Source organism: Thunnus albacares, chromosome 15 (assembly GCF_914725855.1).
Source record: "Thunnus albacares chromosome 15, fThuAlb1.1, whole genome shotgun sequence".
Classification (NCBI taxonomy): domain Eukaryota; kingdom Metazoa; phylum Chordata; class Actinopteri; order Scombriformes; family Scombridae; genus Thunnus; species Thunnus albacares.
This window is the reverse complement of record NC_058120.1, coordinates 2073469-2089232: the sequence shown is the minus strand read 5'-3', so window position 1 is coordinate 2089232 and position 15764 is coordinate 2073469. Positions and strand designations below refer to the sequence as shown.

The window sequence follows — 15764 nt, the reverse complement described above, 5'->3', positions numbered from 1 at the left end:
TAACAGACAACTGAGACAGAAAAGTCTGTCTGAATACACGGCAGCTAATGTCACTTATTAAAGTAAGTGGGTATAATGAGAGGAGATATCAAGGACATTAAGTTAAATAGTAAAAAATTCTACTACTAATTTCTACTACAAACTCCATTTTGTGTCTGTCATTGCACATTGAAAAAATATACAGTATGTATTAGAGTAGATGTTAGAATTGGCAGGCGGGCCATCAGCAAGCCCAGTAAGTGCATATACATCACCACAATGTATTGGCGATACAATCAAAATGTGTCGGTAGATGGTAGTGTTTTTGATCGTTTGCTCATTGCCCATATGTCGCAGAGACATCGCTGCTCGATGTTTCTACGACGTCTAGCCGCTCTCTCTGCAACTTAAATAAACGATGATATATATACACATCGTCCCAACATCTGTTATACCTCAAGCAGATGATGCAGTTATACCTCCTGCAGATTCCAGTATGAAGCTTATCCTCTGTCTTACATTTTACAAGTTCCTGTGCAACAAAACTCTCTTCTTGAAAGTTTCTCTTCTTCAGGAGAAAAGAGTTTTTTTTTTTAGGTACATAAAATTACTTGAAATAGCTTTAATTAATAATTACTGATTGCTGCTGAGATAAAGACATATAATTTATTACATAATTACTTATCTAAGTAGATCACGTATAGATAATTGCTTAATTAACCTACTGTGGTACTACCCTGTACTATATTGTACTATACTGTACACCTCAACTTTTCAACATGGAATAAACTTTAGATTGCTTTTCCTTTTCATTATACACAATTGGGCATTCAATTATTTATTACCTAGTTTGCAATTGGATCAACATATGACAATACTGTCTGAATCAGTGATTTACATATTCCATGTTTTCAACGCATTGTTCAAGATTTGATCATATGTATGCAACTTGCTGTGCATAACTTGCGATACTACTATCCCTATACCATATGCATGAAAAATAAACACCTCTGAATAACTCAGTGATAAAGCTTGAAGGTGATCACATGAGACTCCCTGGAAAAAGAGATTATGGCACCTTCCTGAATAAATATGAGGGAAAGCAGCTGTTACAATTTATCTTTCATAGATGAAAAGATGTTCTCTCACAGACAATCAGACTTCCAAACTGTTCTATCTGTAGTGCGGGAGTGGGATGTTCCTTATTGTATGGGAGAAAAAAACACTGTATAAGATGCCGGAATGAAAAACAAAAACACAAAACACTTTTTTAGAATGTATATATAGATTTTTGGAACTGCTCAGGCGACAACAGTAAAACATTTAACTGTAACAAAGCAAATAAAAAGAAGTTCCACTCCAGGCAATTATTAAAGGCCCCATTTTATGCAATAACAGCTCATGGGAAAACATACTACAACAGCTAAATCCTGATTTTTTTCCCCCTGTGAATGCCTGAACGTTGTTTTAAAAAATTTAAACCATTGCTGGGCATGGGGGGCATGCCTCCTGGGGTCCACCGCAAAGGCTGTAGCGGAGGTCCAGATAAGTTAGCAGCTGGCAAAGAGGGAAGGCTGAGGGTCCGCCAATAGGCACAGGCTGAGCCTGGAATGGCTGATAAGGAAGGAAACCTGGAAAAGGTCAAATATAAGTATCACTACATCCAATCAAAACAGCCTGACATAATTGAAAGTAGAATACAAATAGCCAGCGTTAAACCTGGAGCAGGAGCAGGATGTTGGGAGGATGGAGGCCTTGTGTCAGGGCAGGTCATACTAGGCAGCAGTACATAAGAAGGTGGCAGGCCAAGCCTGGTGTTGGTTGGAGCAGCTTGAGGGTTGAAAACTGATGGCAGTGGAAGCTGCTGTTGTGCAGCCACCTAGGAAGGAGCAGAAGTCTGATACTGACTCTAAGCTTGGGTGAAGAAAAACAATCACAAAATGTTTTAAAAGAAAGGTTCGAACATCCACAATTAGAAGATAATCTAACAAAATATATTAATGATTTAATGCTTTTGGTTGCTAATAAATTTATACCATAATTTGTGCTTTTGGTGCCTGAGTCTGAGCAGCAGGAGTGGGCTTGGCAGTGAACACATTGATTCTGTTGAAAGAGCTCCCTGAGCGTGGAACAGCCTGTCTCTCAGCATCATGATCCCGGGGTGGGGAGTCAAAATGGAGCATGAACAAATGTGTTTATTACAATCCAAAGAGAAAAATATTAGAATTACAGATTTAAAAATGTTGAAAACAGCAGGAGGGTTAACATGAGGGCAGGGGGGATGAGCTCAGAAAGAAATGTTATTCAGCATGTAAAACAGGTACTGATAAAATGGTGCAATTCTCCTGGAAGCAAGGCAAGTCACATCATGATCAATGTGCTGCTTCACTTGTGAGCAACCTATCACACAGACAGGTAAAGTCTTCTGGGTGAGCATAGGTCAGCAGACCAGCAAGAGCCTCCTTCCAATTGTCCAGCTCACAGCTTTGCACAATGCCAAGTGGTGGATGTCACACATCAGTTTCTGGTACTCCAGGTATGATGATCACTCCTGCAGAGAGGGAGGGAGATTTTGAAAAAAAAAAAAGAATAGTGACATAAAATTAAATACAGGAAAATGTATTCTTGTGGTCATATTTCAGACCTGTGAATGAAATGTGTGAGCGAATTTTATAGTGAACATTCCTCTTGCGGTTTCTGCATGGTTTCTGTCTTCTTTGGTGCAGCAGACTCTCCTCCTTCCCATCTGCATACACACAAACACACATATAGTAGTGTAGTATAGTAGTATAAGGAAGGCAGCTGCTAAGAGTACAAATGAGTCTTTTTCCTTCACAAATAACAATCGAGTTTGGCTAGCTCAGCCTGCAGTCGCTCCCTGCTGCCACTCACAGCCTACAGGGGGTCCTGATCCTTCTTGTAGCCATTGTCCATCTTTTTCACCTCTGCCTTCTTGGTCTTCAGCTCAGCCTGGGTGTGCTTCAGGATCATTTTGGGCCTGGACAGAAAGAAGGACAGAGACAAGATAAGATATATTAACTCTGTTAGAAATCTATGATAAGACTATTAAAATGACAGAGATCAAGTTTGTTAGAGTTTGAGAAACAGTGTGCAGCACATTAAAGTATATTGACACCACTGAGCATAAATGTTTGTAATGAAAACCTGACACAAATAATTACAAATAAATTGAATAATAAATATAAACTGGCGACCTGAACCTTTCCTCACCTGCTTAGCTTCAGTGTCAGTCTTACAGGTCATCATCTGCTCAGCCAGTGCAGTCTCCTCTCCATGCTCATTGCATCATTCCCGATCAATTCATTAAAAAAATGCACATTAATAACTTTTTCCAGAAACCCACATAAAACCATAGGCTAACAACATTAACTCTGAATCAAATCAGCAAAAATGTTAAATATGCAATCAACAGATCACAGAAGAGTTAGAAAACCATCTTATATACATACATTGCAAAATGCACCTCAGGGGTTGTAGTGCAAATACTGCCATGACATGTGAGCCAACAGTAAAACACCAAAAAAATCAGACATCCAATTTATAGGTTATGGTTTGTTTCCCACAATGAGAAATATAATAGTTAACTTATGATGTGAATGCTTCTTGCAGAGAATAATTTCATGTAATGGATAGCGCACATAATAAATAGAGGTGAGTATTGATTAAAGTAAAATTGATAAGGCTTTTAGGAGGACACCTAATATTAGTAGCTAAGGTAACTCAGCGGCATAGATCATGGATGTATAAGGAGAACTGGATACAGCATCAGAGGTGGGGCCCCGTTAATTCCTATTAAAGTTGCTGAGTGGTGCAAAAAAAAAATTGACTTCCAGGTATGAAAGTACCCGGATCTTCCGCATTGTGCGGCCCATAGAGCATGCGCACTAGTGACTTTCGCTGGCCGAGCCAGCTACTTCCAGTTTAGCCCTCCGGCAAACTTGAATGGGGATAAAACAATTCAACCATGCAGCTCTTCTAGGCTTTTGAAATGTGATCAGACTGAAGGGATTTAATTCTGATAGCGAGACGAGTCATTTCGCGGGGGTTGTGATGCTCAAAAAAATGTATTCGCTGATTTATGGACGTCTCTTTCACAATGTAAGTCTATGGGAAAAACGTCTTTTTGGGCCAGTGTGCATCACATGACGTTGTAATTACACGGTTTGGCCGCTATGTCAAATTGGCTTCAAAGCCTGGCGCTCTTCCTGTATCCAGTTCTCTTTATACATCCATGGCGTAGATAGCTACAGCTAAGTTACTTTGGCTAACATTAGTAACTAAATTAGTGGTCTATATACTTCATATGAAAAACTAACTAACAAATTATCAGCAAAATTAGTGGTGCACTTTGGCTCCCTGGAAACCACACTAGCAACTGCAAAAGCGCAAGTTAACATTAAAGAGCCAAGAGTGCCAGAAATGTTGTTGTTTCTCATTCACTGACCACTGAGTTAACTTGCCAAGTTAATTTAGATAACTTTAGCTAACTGTGGCATAAGCATTTAACTTATCAGTAGCATATACATTTTAGTCATATCACTTTTAAAGTTATGCCTTTCAAACATTGACTTAAAACTTACCTTTAAAAGTACCTTTGTAATCAGAGTTGGACTGGCCATTGGGCGCACCAGGAGAAATGCTGGTGGGCCGGTTGCTCTGTGGGCTGCTTGAGTAGGCCAAAAACAAGAGCGAGAGATTAGCCCACTTTGATTATGCGCCAGCCCACATAAAACAGCATAGGGCCATTATTTTTTCCAAGTCCATCCTTGGTTGTATGTAGCATAAAATGTTATTTTTTCTCTCTGCGCACTCTCTCACCGTCTTTCAATCATCCCCTTAGAACCATTTCTAGATGGAGAATTCCAGAGTCAACCATATCCACAACCATATTCAGTGATTAATTGCTGGTGTTTTGTTCTGGCAACAACCCGAAAAGAAAAAACAAAAATTAAAAACATCACTGAAATAAGGCAGACATAATTGTGAAGGCTCGGCTATGTAACTCAAGAGGAGGCAGATCGCATTCCAAATGCTGGGCTGAGATGGACTGAAGGAAAAGAGAACCTGGAAGACCAAAAAGGACCCAACGCAGGACTGTGACAGATGAGCGAGCCAAGATGAACCAAACTTGGGTTAGGCTCATCATTTATCCATGGATAGGAGATGACAGAGGCAGTTCATTGTGGCCTTATATCCCACAGGGGACTAAGAGGATTAGGTAAGTAAGTAGAAATCTTACATGCAACTACCAGGATGTATTCATCTAAGGCAAGAGAAGACAAAAGAAGGAATTTTGTACTAAAAAGAACGTAAGTTTGCAAATCACCCACTTGATTTGTGAATATTGTATTAAGATAGACTTGAAAAAATACAAATCTGTCCTATAAGACCACTCCATCATGAAGCACATTGTACAGTTTCTCTTCCACTTGGTCTGCTGGTCTGCATGTCTTTAAAGTCAAGTGTCTGTAGCTTCAGTACTGCGACATATTTCCTAGTGAAATGGAACATGTGGAATTACAGGAGGGATTTAAATCAAATCCTTCAGATTTTATGGGACCACTAAAATGTGGCTTACTGAATACATTATGATACAGACCGATTGAAACTGAGCTCCAGACGACTGTTGGCCATGTTGTTACATCACTAGGACGAGGGAGAAATAAATAAATCAGACGTCAGCCACATTCTTTTGGAAATGAAAATAATGTTTTTGCCCGCTGATATCCAAACACACACCACCCTCAGAGACATTGTTCTGCTAGCTAGTAAGACCCACAATCTGTAATGTGGTTTTATAAAATGGATGTGATTACCTGGTCGTGCAAAATTACATTTAACTGGATTCATTTTTGTGTATGCCCCTGACTTCAAGATGAGTCATCAAAAACATGACAATGTTTTACAGGAAGAGAGAAGACATATTGTTATATGAAAACACATAAAAGCACTTGAAAATGATTTGTTCACATGTTTTGGCATATAACAACAGATTAAGACAGAGACACATGATTAGAACTAGGAAAAAGTTTTTTTTTAATTATCTCTGTATCTTTAAGGCGTGGGAGAAAACTGAACAGCCGGAGGAAAGCCACATGAACTCAGGGAGAGCTTGTACTCTGCAGTCTACAAAGCCCGCCTCACTGTGAGCCGCTAACCACTGAGCCACTGGCCGCTGTTATTAAATATCCAACATTAAATCAGCCTTGGCTTTCTCTCTTTGAAAATACTGTAAAGCAATACGTTCATTGATGTTGACACATGCTACACACCACCTCAAATCAGTCAGTTTCTCCTTATTCAAGCTGCTTTTACTCCCACACAGCAATTAGGTAGACTGTTTTCTACCATTCTATTACTATAGAAATAGAGAGCAGTTACACTTGCCATTCATCTACATGTTTTTATATCATGCACCTGAACCTCATCTGCTCTTGCTTTTTTCATCTGTTTTTTTCCTTTTGTACAGCTGCAGGTAATGGGTACAGTCCATACTCATACTGTAACCCTTACACCTGCACAACCAGTGAGGGACAAAGCAGATAAATAGCATCACAGTGACTGGATCATTTCTACTCAAGTCCTCTGAATTAAATGACAAAAGGTCCATGAAGTCCATGGAGTGTTTTCTGATATGCCACCCCTATCAGCAAGACCACATCATTTGTATGTGCCTTCCAAAATGAAAATGAATAATTTTAGGTTTGGGTTAGGGAAAGATGATGGTGTGGATTAAAATACATACTTTGTTAAGATTAGAGAAACAGAACTACAGCCTGGTAGATGGTGTTGAAGGTAAACATATGTTGTTTTAGGCACATGCTGAAACTTAGAACAGTCTCTTTCTACATCAAGCCTCCATCAGCACATGAATCTAGCAAGATGCTGTGTTTAAATAATAGGCTCAGAGCTAATCCTGCAACAGAGATAAGATCAAAAAACTTTAAGGAAGCATAAAAAAGAAAACACTAACCTAAAAATGTGAATACCTGTATCCTGTTTGTACCGTGGTTTTTTAGTGTTTTATTTTCTGGTGTTTCGAGGATGTTAGTTCAAAACAATAATCATAAATTGATGCATTTCAGATCTCTCTCATCCAACATAAGTGTCTTTTAAATGCTCACAAAATAAAATGTATCAGTGGTCACTGAGGACAATCCTGCTTACTGCTCACATCCATACCTTCAGTGTTCTTAGATTGAAGATGTTAAATGTTACAAATGTATAGTAGCTAACAGGAATCTACAATTACTTCCGCACTTGATTGTGGTGATATTTTATATATGCATGCCTTCATCTCCGGCTTAAAGCCTCTTGACTCTGTTCATAACAGTGCACATCACTGCTCTCATAGCTCTGAAACTGTTGTGCCAGTCACAGTTAACCATGACAACGACAGCTCAACAAATAGAAAGCTTCTCTTCAGGACATGTCTGGATGGTTCAGAGCGTTACGACATGAATACACATCACCACAAATCTGCAGCCAAAGACAGATGGAGTCATTTCCAGTTAACCACAGAGATGAAAAAAAAAAAAAAAAAATATTTGGTGAAGCTGTTTCTATGATTACATCAGAGAGGCTGTTTCAGCCATAATTTCTAATGTATCTCACCCCCTAAATCATCACATAGTTTAGTCATTAATGTTACACAACAGTTTTTGCACCACAATGTATTTCAAGATAAAACATACTTTTGCTCACAAGAAAGTTGGAAAAAAAGGCTAAGATGAGCCCTGTTAACCCAATGTCAAGTTATAACTGACCAGTCTGATGTGTGTAGAGGTGTGTGTGTGGTTACTCTGTAGCAGCATTACATTATTTTCAGGTGATTTAATGAAGGTAAACACAATGAACGTCCGTGCATAACAGCACTGTGCTCTGGTGCAGCACCTCTCTAATCGGAGGCATCAGGGATTTAAAGAACTGAGGGAGAAGCTTTTCATACAGTATAAAGCAGCTGTGGACAACAGATACTGATTTACTGACTTTCCTGCTTTAACCATTATTTTCTGTGCTGATTTAATTTGGAGAGTGATTAATTGAAATAAGCTCTTTATATTTCAACCATTAATCTGTTGTTGCAGCACGTCTGCAGCAAGTATTTAGTTTGATCCTATTGATACAATCACCAAAGAAGCAGCAGATTGACAGAACTGGTTGATGTGGTTCTATTTTCAGGGCAACTTCTAGGACCAAATTTCAACCAAAATACAACAACTGGTTTTGCACTGCTTCATTTGAATGAACCTTCCACCTGTTTGTTGTTGTCATCCCACCTGTGCACCATGTGCTCTGCTCTGGGCACACAAATACCACAAAAAGTGAGTTTCAAGGTCAGGAAAATACCAAACAGTCGGAGCGCTGCTTGTGCTGGTCATTGCGCCTCCACAAAAATATGGTCCATTATCTTAGTATATACCGCATGTTCAATTGGTCTTGGAAAAACTGACTTTAATTGATGCACTCCTCACACATGGCATGAGTTACAAAACCAGTTTTCTTCTTTGTACATTTTCTCTTGAAAGAGATTTTGACCATTATGAGACTTGTTGTTTAACCATTTGTCAAAACAAAGTTATTTCATCACCCACACACACTATAGTGGATTTTCTACATATATTGCCACTTTATCATCCTAGTTACAGTAACACTACCTGTATATAATATCTAAATTGTTTGAAAAATAGATACAGAAAACATGTGATAGTTTCTTTTTTCCATCACAGATCAGATGTGGGGAAATGCAGGCTGAAATGGCTTGGACTTTACACTTACCTTCCAGATGCTTTTGTCCACGGTGACATACATTTTTACTTCAACATAGACATGACGTTCAGGACCAGAGGAAGTGGGAATCAAACTTTATAACTCAGGGCCAGTCCTAACATCTGTGCCAAACAAGCTCAGTATTTTCTTGGCAAATGTTTGCATTCAGGAAACCTGCCTTTGTCCAGCTGCCAGTAAAAGTTCACGAGAGCTCCAGCTGCAGGTGATGCGGGGCATCATCAGGGTCCATGGAGATGTGGGAGGAAAAAAGCAACATGTCTTTTTGGAGAACAGCAAAAGCCCGAAAATGACCGTTGAACTCTGCAGAGACATATGCGATGGCTGCTGCATACCTCCTCATTTGCACACTAATATTGTCCTGTGGAAAGCTGAGCATGATCTCATGGAACACAGGGAAATGTTAGGTGCTGGGCTCCGTTTGTAACAGGTGTCTTTGGAAAAGTTGGAGCTTGGTACCACAGGCCTTGATGTGTGCACATAGCTGTCTCACCAGTGAGTCTTACCCATGTAGGCTGATATAGCATTCAAATGCTTTGTTATGTCAACCAAAAAAGCCAAATCTGCCAGCTGGACAGGGTCGGACAGTTCTTGCATAGGTTGTCCCTTTTCCACCAAAATGGACCCATCTCACATCGTTGTGGTGGATAACATCTCCATATTCTGCCTTGATGTCCAACAGGAACTGCTGAAACTGGCAGTGGTATAGGACTTTTGAGTGAATTAAGTTAATAGTCTTAGTCTTGGACCACCGGTTTCACCACACGATCAAATTGCAGACATTTGGCACAAAGAATTTGTTTGTAAATTGTACAGTGGAGTTTAATGGCATTGCTTCCCTGTTTGCTGTTTGCTTTGTTACTTATCAGTGTGGATAATCCACTTCGTTCACCAGCCATGGCAGGCATGCCAACTGTAACGTTTAACTTTAATGCATGGCAGTTGCATGTCATCAACAGCAGAAGAGTCAGGTAAATCCACTCCTCTTGTCTGGCCCTTGAGACTATGGAGATCAAGCAGTTCTTTTGTTATGTTGAGGTCATCACCAATTCCTCCTAAAATAATTAGCAATCGTGCAGTGTCAGATGTGTCCTAGCTTTCATCGCAGGCTAGAAGAAAAAAAAAAAATCAAAGTCACCCACTTGTCTCTTTATGTCTGAAGATATTTTGTCAATTATTTGTGCCACGGTGTTACGAACCAGGAAAACATCAAATGTTATCCACTATCTTCATCACAGTCTTTGATAAACTCACCCTCTGTAAAAGGCTTGCCACGTTTGGTGATTAGCATATCCACTTCATAGCTTGCTTTGGTGCTGTTTTCATTTGACTCACAAGCCTGCATTAAAAGCTATTGTTGGGAGGCCAAGACAGTTTCGAGCTTCTTCACTCTATCGGAGCGGTCGCTCTCTGAAAACTTGGCATATGTATTAGCATGCTTAGTCTGATAGTGTGTCTTTATATTGAATTCTTTAGGAACAGCAACAGTCTCTTGGCAAATTAGGCAAACACACCCTTGCAACTTGAACTTGCATTTATTTATTAATTCAGTTTGACAGTGCTAGCGGGCCATAATTAATACATTTTAAGAAAGAAGCTATGGACTGTATAAAATCTGCCCTTGTGCTGTGATTGGTCTGAGGACATGGCTGATCTATGTCATTCACTAATATACCGTATATTCACTATTCATTTAACACCATTTGAAACTTCTTTGGATGCTGAAATAGGCCCGAGTTTCCCAGTCGGAGATCTGACTTTGAGAGCTGTTCCATCATACTTTTTCGACTAGGAGGTTGGGAATTTCCGGGTTTGGAGTTGGAACGCAGCAGTCCTTACTGGGAAGAGAGAGATTCAGTGGTTGAAGAGGGAGGAGGGCAGACTGAGCAGATGACATAATTACATTTTTGTTTTGTATTGCTCTTTAAATCCCAATACGATAAAAACATCAACATGTGCCGCAAATGAGTATTTGAAAGGGTTCATGAAGAGATAGAGTTCTGTGTCATCATCATCCTCAGGCAAATACTGTATTTTAAGTGTACACAGATTGCCATGAACATTATTGAGCACATTCATGCTCCTCACGATGAGAACCATTTTCTGGTGCCACTTTAAAGACAAAATGTCAGCTTGTACAGCACATGCTCTCAGGATGATACGCCTTTTTTCCATTTTAATGATCAAATAGCCTTTCCTCTGTGTTGTTTGTTTCATCCAAGATATTGTAGCATCTAGCAGCCATTGACTGAGGATTAGACCTGTAGTCCTTTTGAATGTGAATCATTATTTCATCACATCACTACATGTTAATTTATGCTTCAATAATATCAAATTGTAAGTAGGGGCTTCTGTATGCTTTGTAGGACGACACAAAAATTTGTCAGACACAGCCCCCCCGTTTCCGGTGTGTGGGAGGGGGTTTCAGACGGTGGTAGACTCATGCCACCTTTAGTACTGCATTGTTATAAGAGCAAGCCAGGGATATTTTGGTCAGATGAACAGGAATCTGATGAAACCATGACAAGTCTGCTAGACAGAACAAATATGCCTTTTTTTAGAACCAAATTCATTCAATTTAATTTGGGGTGTACAGCAGCTGGCTAATGCTTCACACAGACATGTTTTTAGGCTTTCTTGAATGTAAACACTACTTCCTAAAATACTCTCTGTAACCAGATTTCAGTCCTGCGTGAAGCTGTGTGAGTGTGAAATTTTAATCATACATTGGGCACATGTGCAGGAATACGTTTGCGAGAAGGAGATTATTTCTTAAATGAAGATATTTAAATAAATCCCTAAAAGCTGTTGGGGATCCTGACTGACAGACTGTACTAGTTCCCACTTCAGATGATACAAGCTTGCAAAGAGTCTGACAGCTGTTAAATCTATACGCCTTTAGCCAACATACAGCCTGCCAGTGTATGATGATGACAAGAGGGTGAATATACAGTCCGTGCGTCTGGATTTACGGTTGTTTGCATCAAGTGAGTAACTCTGACCATAATAATATCTGAATCATTTCCTTTTTTTTTTTTTACAACAGCAGCATACTGTGACGGTGTGAAAGGGCAATGCTAGTATGGGTGAGATATTTGCCCTTAAATAAAGGTCATGTTAATTACCATTTCTGAATAAATACCTGCTATAACAGCTAGTGAAACAGCCAGGATTTCACCAGATGTTGGACCTGCAGTTGCTTTAGTGAGGTCCAACACTGACACTGGCTGATAAGACCTTCTCCTGGCAACTGCCAGAACCAGATTCTTCCATCAGAGAAGTGTGATTCATCACTCCAGACAACACGTTTCCTCTGCTCCAGAGTCCAACGGCAGTGTGCACAATTTCAAGTGTCTGCATGAGTGGTGTAAAGCACATTGCCATGGATCTCAGGCTTGACCAGAGAAACTCATGTCATGATACTGACAAACAGTTCTTGTACTTGTGCTGCTTCCTGAGACAGTGTGGAACCCAGTAGTTAGTATTGCAAGTGATGAAAAAATATTTTTAAGCGCTACACACTTAAGCAGTCAGAGGTGCTCATCTGTTGTTGCTTGTTGATTCCACATTTCCACTTCACAGAAACAGCACTTACAGTTGACAGGGGCAAATCCAGCTGGGTAGAGAGGATGTGTGGATTGTTCTGGTCTGAATCAGTGGATGAGTGGATGACTCTTGGTTACATTTCTTTTCACACAGGAAAAAATTAAAGTGAACCAAAATGCATTACTAAAAACCATGTGAGAACGCTTGCTCCTCTCATTGGTTAATTGTGTCTAGCGTGGGAGCAAGAATGTAAACAGAGGAAGAAGGTCCTGAAAAATGTTCTACTGTATCTGCCCAAATATCAAGAAGACAATGTACTCCATTGTTAGTTCAGGGACCAGATGTGGAAATTGTCCCATTATTTTGCTGGTTGCATTTAGTTTGTTTTATGAAAGTGATTGATGAAGCTGTATTCCGTTGGCTTTGGCAGTCTCCACATGCAACAGTGATGTCACTGCTGTCAAAACTGTGATTGAAAGAGTCACTTTAAGCCGTTTACATGGTTGCATAAACTGACAATTCCCCATAATAATCTAGTCAAGACACTATCAAGAGAGTGTTGTGAAAGAACAGTTTTTGTTGAAACAAATAATTTATTTGGACTAAGCCCTATCAAACGTGATCAGAAATAATGTTCAATCATGATTTTGCTCTGCCACAAACCAAGTATAACTGCCGCCACCGTTATAGTTTTTACAAAAAGCAATGCTTCTTCTGCCAGACTTGGGATTTTCTGGATGAGGATCCTGAAAACCCTTTAACACCAAGGACCTGTGTTTATATTCTGCTATCCTGAGTCAGTTTTACATGGACACAGGCCAGACAGTGCATGGCTTTGTTGTCTCCTATGTGGCCTGATAGTTCATTGCTTGTCCTGTGGCAACCTTTTCCAGATGGTGGTTTTGGTGAAATATTGAAAAAGAAGATGGAAGGCACTGAAAAAAAAAAGCTTCCTCAAACCCAAGCTGCATATCATATACCACAGCTTGAGGCTGAAGCTAATGTGGAAGTATCTTAAAGTGCCACAGACAGCCCCTAGATGCTCCAACTGACTCAAAAAGCCTCAACTTCTCTCTAGAAATCAGAGTCAATCATTTTTTTAAACGAGTCATTATAGTCTCAATCTCTAATCTCAGACCCTTTAATAAGTGAGCCGGTGGTTATTTTGGAAATTATTGCTCCATTAAGAAGATTTGAGGACTTTATTGTAGCTTTGATGCTACTGCCATGTGGGTGATGATTGACAGCTGTGATCGACAGTTGGCTGACCTGCTGTTCACCCCAGCTCCGGGACTCGCACTGAGTTGGACTATTAGTGCAATAATTCACTTAGTTTAATGTTACTAGCATTATCTTAGGTCTGAGGTAGTGGGGCATGTTTCCAGAGTGTGAAAGGCAAAACCCCACACTCCTTATTTGGAAGCTCCTGACTCCAAATGGAAAAGATGGCACCGACCAGAAGCTGTAACTCTGGGCTTCATACTGGCTCCAATAAAACCAACAGGTGATGTCACACCTCGCTGCGTCCATATAGTCTGTGTTCAAAACCTATCACATATGATTTAGTAGCCTTAATCTAACATGTAGGAGACAGTATCAGTCATTTGTTCGAATGCTTCAAGTGGCGAATTAGCTGACAAGTGACCTCATGTGGGTGTGCAAATAATGACTGTTGTCTCTCAGAAGCAAAGGCAGAAGCAGCAGGATTACAATTCAGTGAAATCTTTAGGGGAGGATGTTGGGGTGGATGGTTTACTGCGTAAAGTGTCTAACTTTTGACATCAATAGATTGTGTTGGTTTCTTTAATGTCGGAATCAGACTATATGATATTTTTCATCTTTTGAGATGTCTCTGTGTCAGATTGGGCAATTTAGATTCAAAAATCATTGCTGTGACTTGAGCAATAATAATTAACAAAGTGAAAGATAGTACCTATACATTCGGTGATCAGAAAGGTGCCTGACATACCAACAACTTCTTTTTTTGCTTTGTCATGTTTACTGTTGTGCATAAAGAGCACTCTGTGCCCCTACAAGTTAATGTAACAGAACACATTGTAGAAGTTGTCAAACTAGGTGAGACGCAAACATAAAAAACAAACAAAAAAAAAACAACCCTGTGGTTGGAACATTATCAGTCTGATATCATGCAGTCTTAACCACGACCATCATCTTTTCATAACCTTAACCAAATAGTTTTAGTTGCATAAATTAAACTAATATAAACAAAAAAAATCCCCTCCAGACATGTTTTTAGATAGATTCAAAATATTCTAATTAGAATAATAATTTGTGCCTAATATGAATTTTCACAAAAAAAAAAATTCAGTTGCCTCGTTAAAATTCTAAAGATTATATCTACCTCTTCCCCCTTGTTAAAAATCCATAATCTAGGAATATTCAAATTCATTTTAAAAGCTGACAGTACACAAGATGTCTCCTAGTAAGTCCATTCTCAGTGTATGTGTACTGTAGGCTTCAAGTTTCCACATCACACTTGTATAAGTTGCATACTGGACCACGATTGGCTCCAAACTAGTTGTGTTGTAACAAATCATGCTCATAAGTACACATCTTAAACTCAGATTCAAGGTGAGCTCAGAGAAACTTCTGTCATTCAGCAGATGAATGTCAAAACAAACTCTGCACAGAGAACAACATCCGACTGAAGGAACAAGAAGTAAAAAACATATCTGGAAAAGCAAATGAGTTTATCTTAATGTTGGCAACAGGTTTGCATGTGAAGGACTAAAAAGAAGAGAGCTTTAGCTGTTGAATTCATCAATCTGTAGAATTGTGTAGAAAGTTGTGACAGGCAGACTATTTTTTCAGCATTAAGCATTAAATGGTGCATTGTTCAGGGGTTCAGTGAGAGGTAAACATTTGTCTGTGCCTTCTGCACTTTCTTGAGGCTGTGGATAGATGGATGTCTGAGATACTCATGGTAGGGCCCCAGCAGCAAGGATGAAATTAGACACCTGCAGTTGCTGTCTTGATGGAAGAGTGTTGTGACTTTGAGGGAATAAAAACTTACTGTACAAACCAGTTCAGTTCAGTTTTATTGGTTTATGGTATAATGAAATGTGTTGGATGAGAAAACAGGTCAGCTCAGCAATAAGAGCACTAGTCATAAAATATAGAATATAAGATTAAAAAAAAAATAAAAAGATGGGATGTGATATAAATAAAATATAACACTATATACATATATGAACATGATGATTTATGTATAAGTAAAAGTGACAAATGTATACAACAGTATTGCACACTGGGTATTCAGCAGTCTTAGTTCAATAGCAGCAGTCATGGTTGATTGTGCATTTCTGTTAAGCAGTGCAATAAACTGTAGACAGTGCAGACAAGTAGGTAAGAAAATATGCAATGTGTGTGTGTTTAGATATATGAGTTGAGAAGCCTGATGGCCTGGTGGT

The 15764-nt window shown here is 39.4% G+C and overlaps 1 long non-coding RNA gene across 1 annotated transcript; it reads right to left on the bottom strand.

The window, feature by feature from the left end:
- Positions 1 to 745: 745 nt before the first annotated feature.
- LOC122998652 lies at positions 746 to 3773 on the bottom strand. The gene is made up of 6 exons (XR_006407465.1): positions 3211 to 3773; positions 2872 to 2977; positions 2624 to 2725; positions 2016 to 2530; positions 1699 to 1858; positions 746 to 1610 (listed from the first exon to the last, which is right to left on the bottom strand). It is a non-coding gene; the product is annotated as an uncharacterized LOC122998652 (long non-coding RNA).
- Positions 3774 to 15764: the final 11991 nt, after the last annotated feature.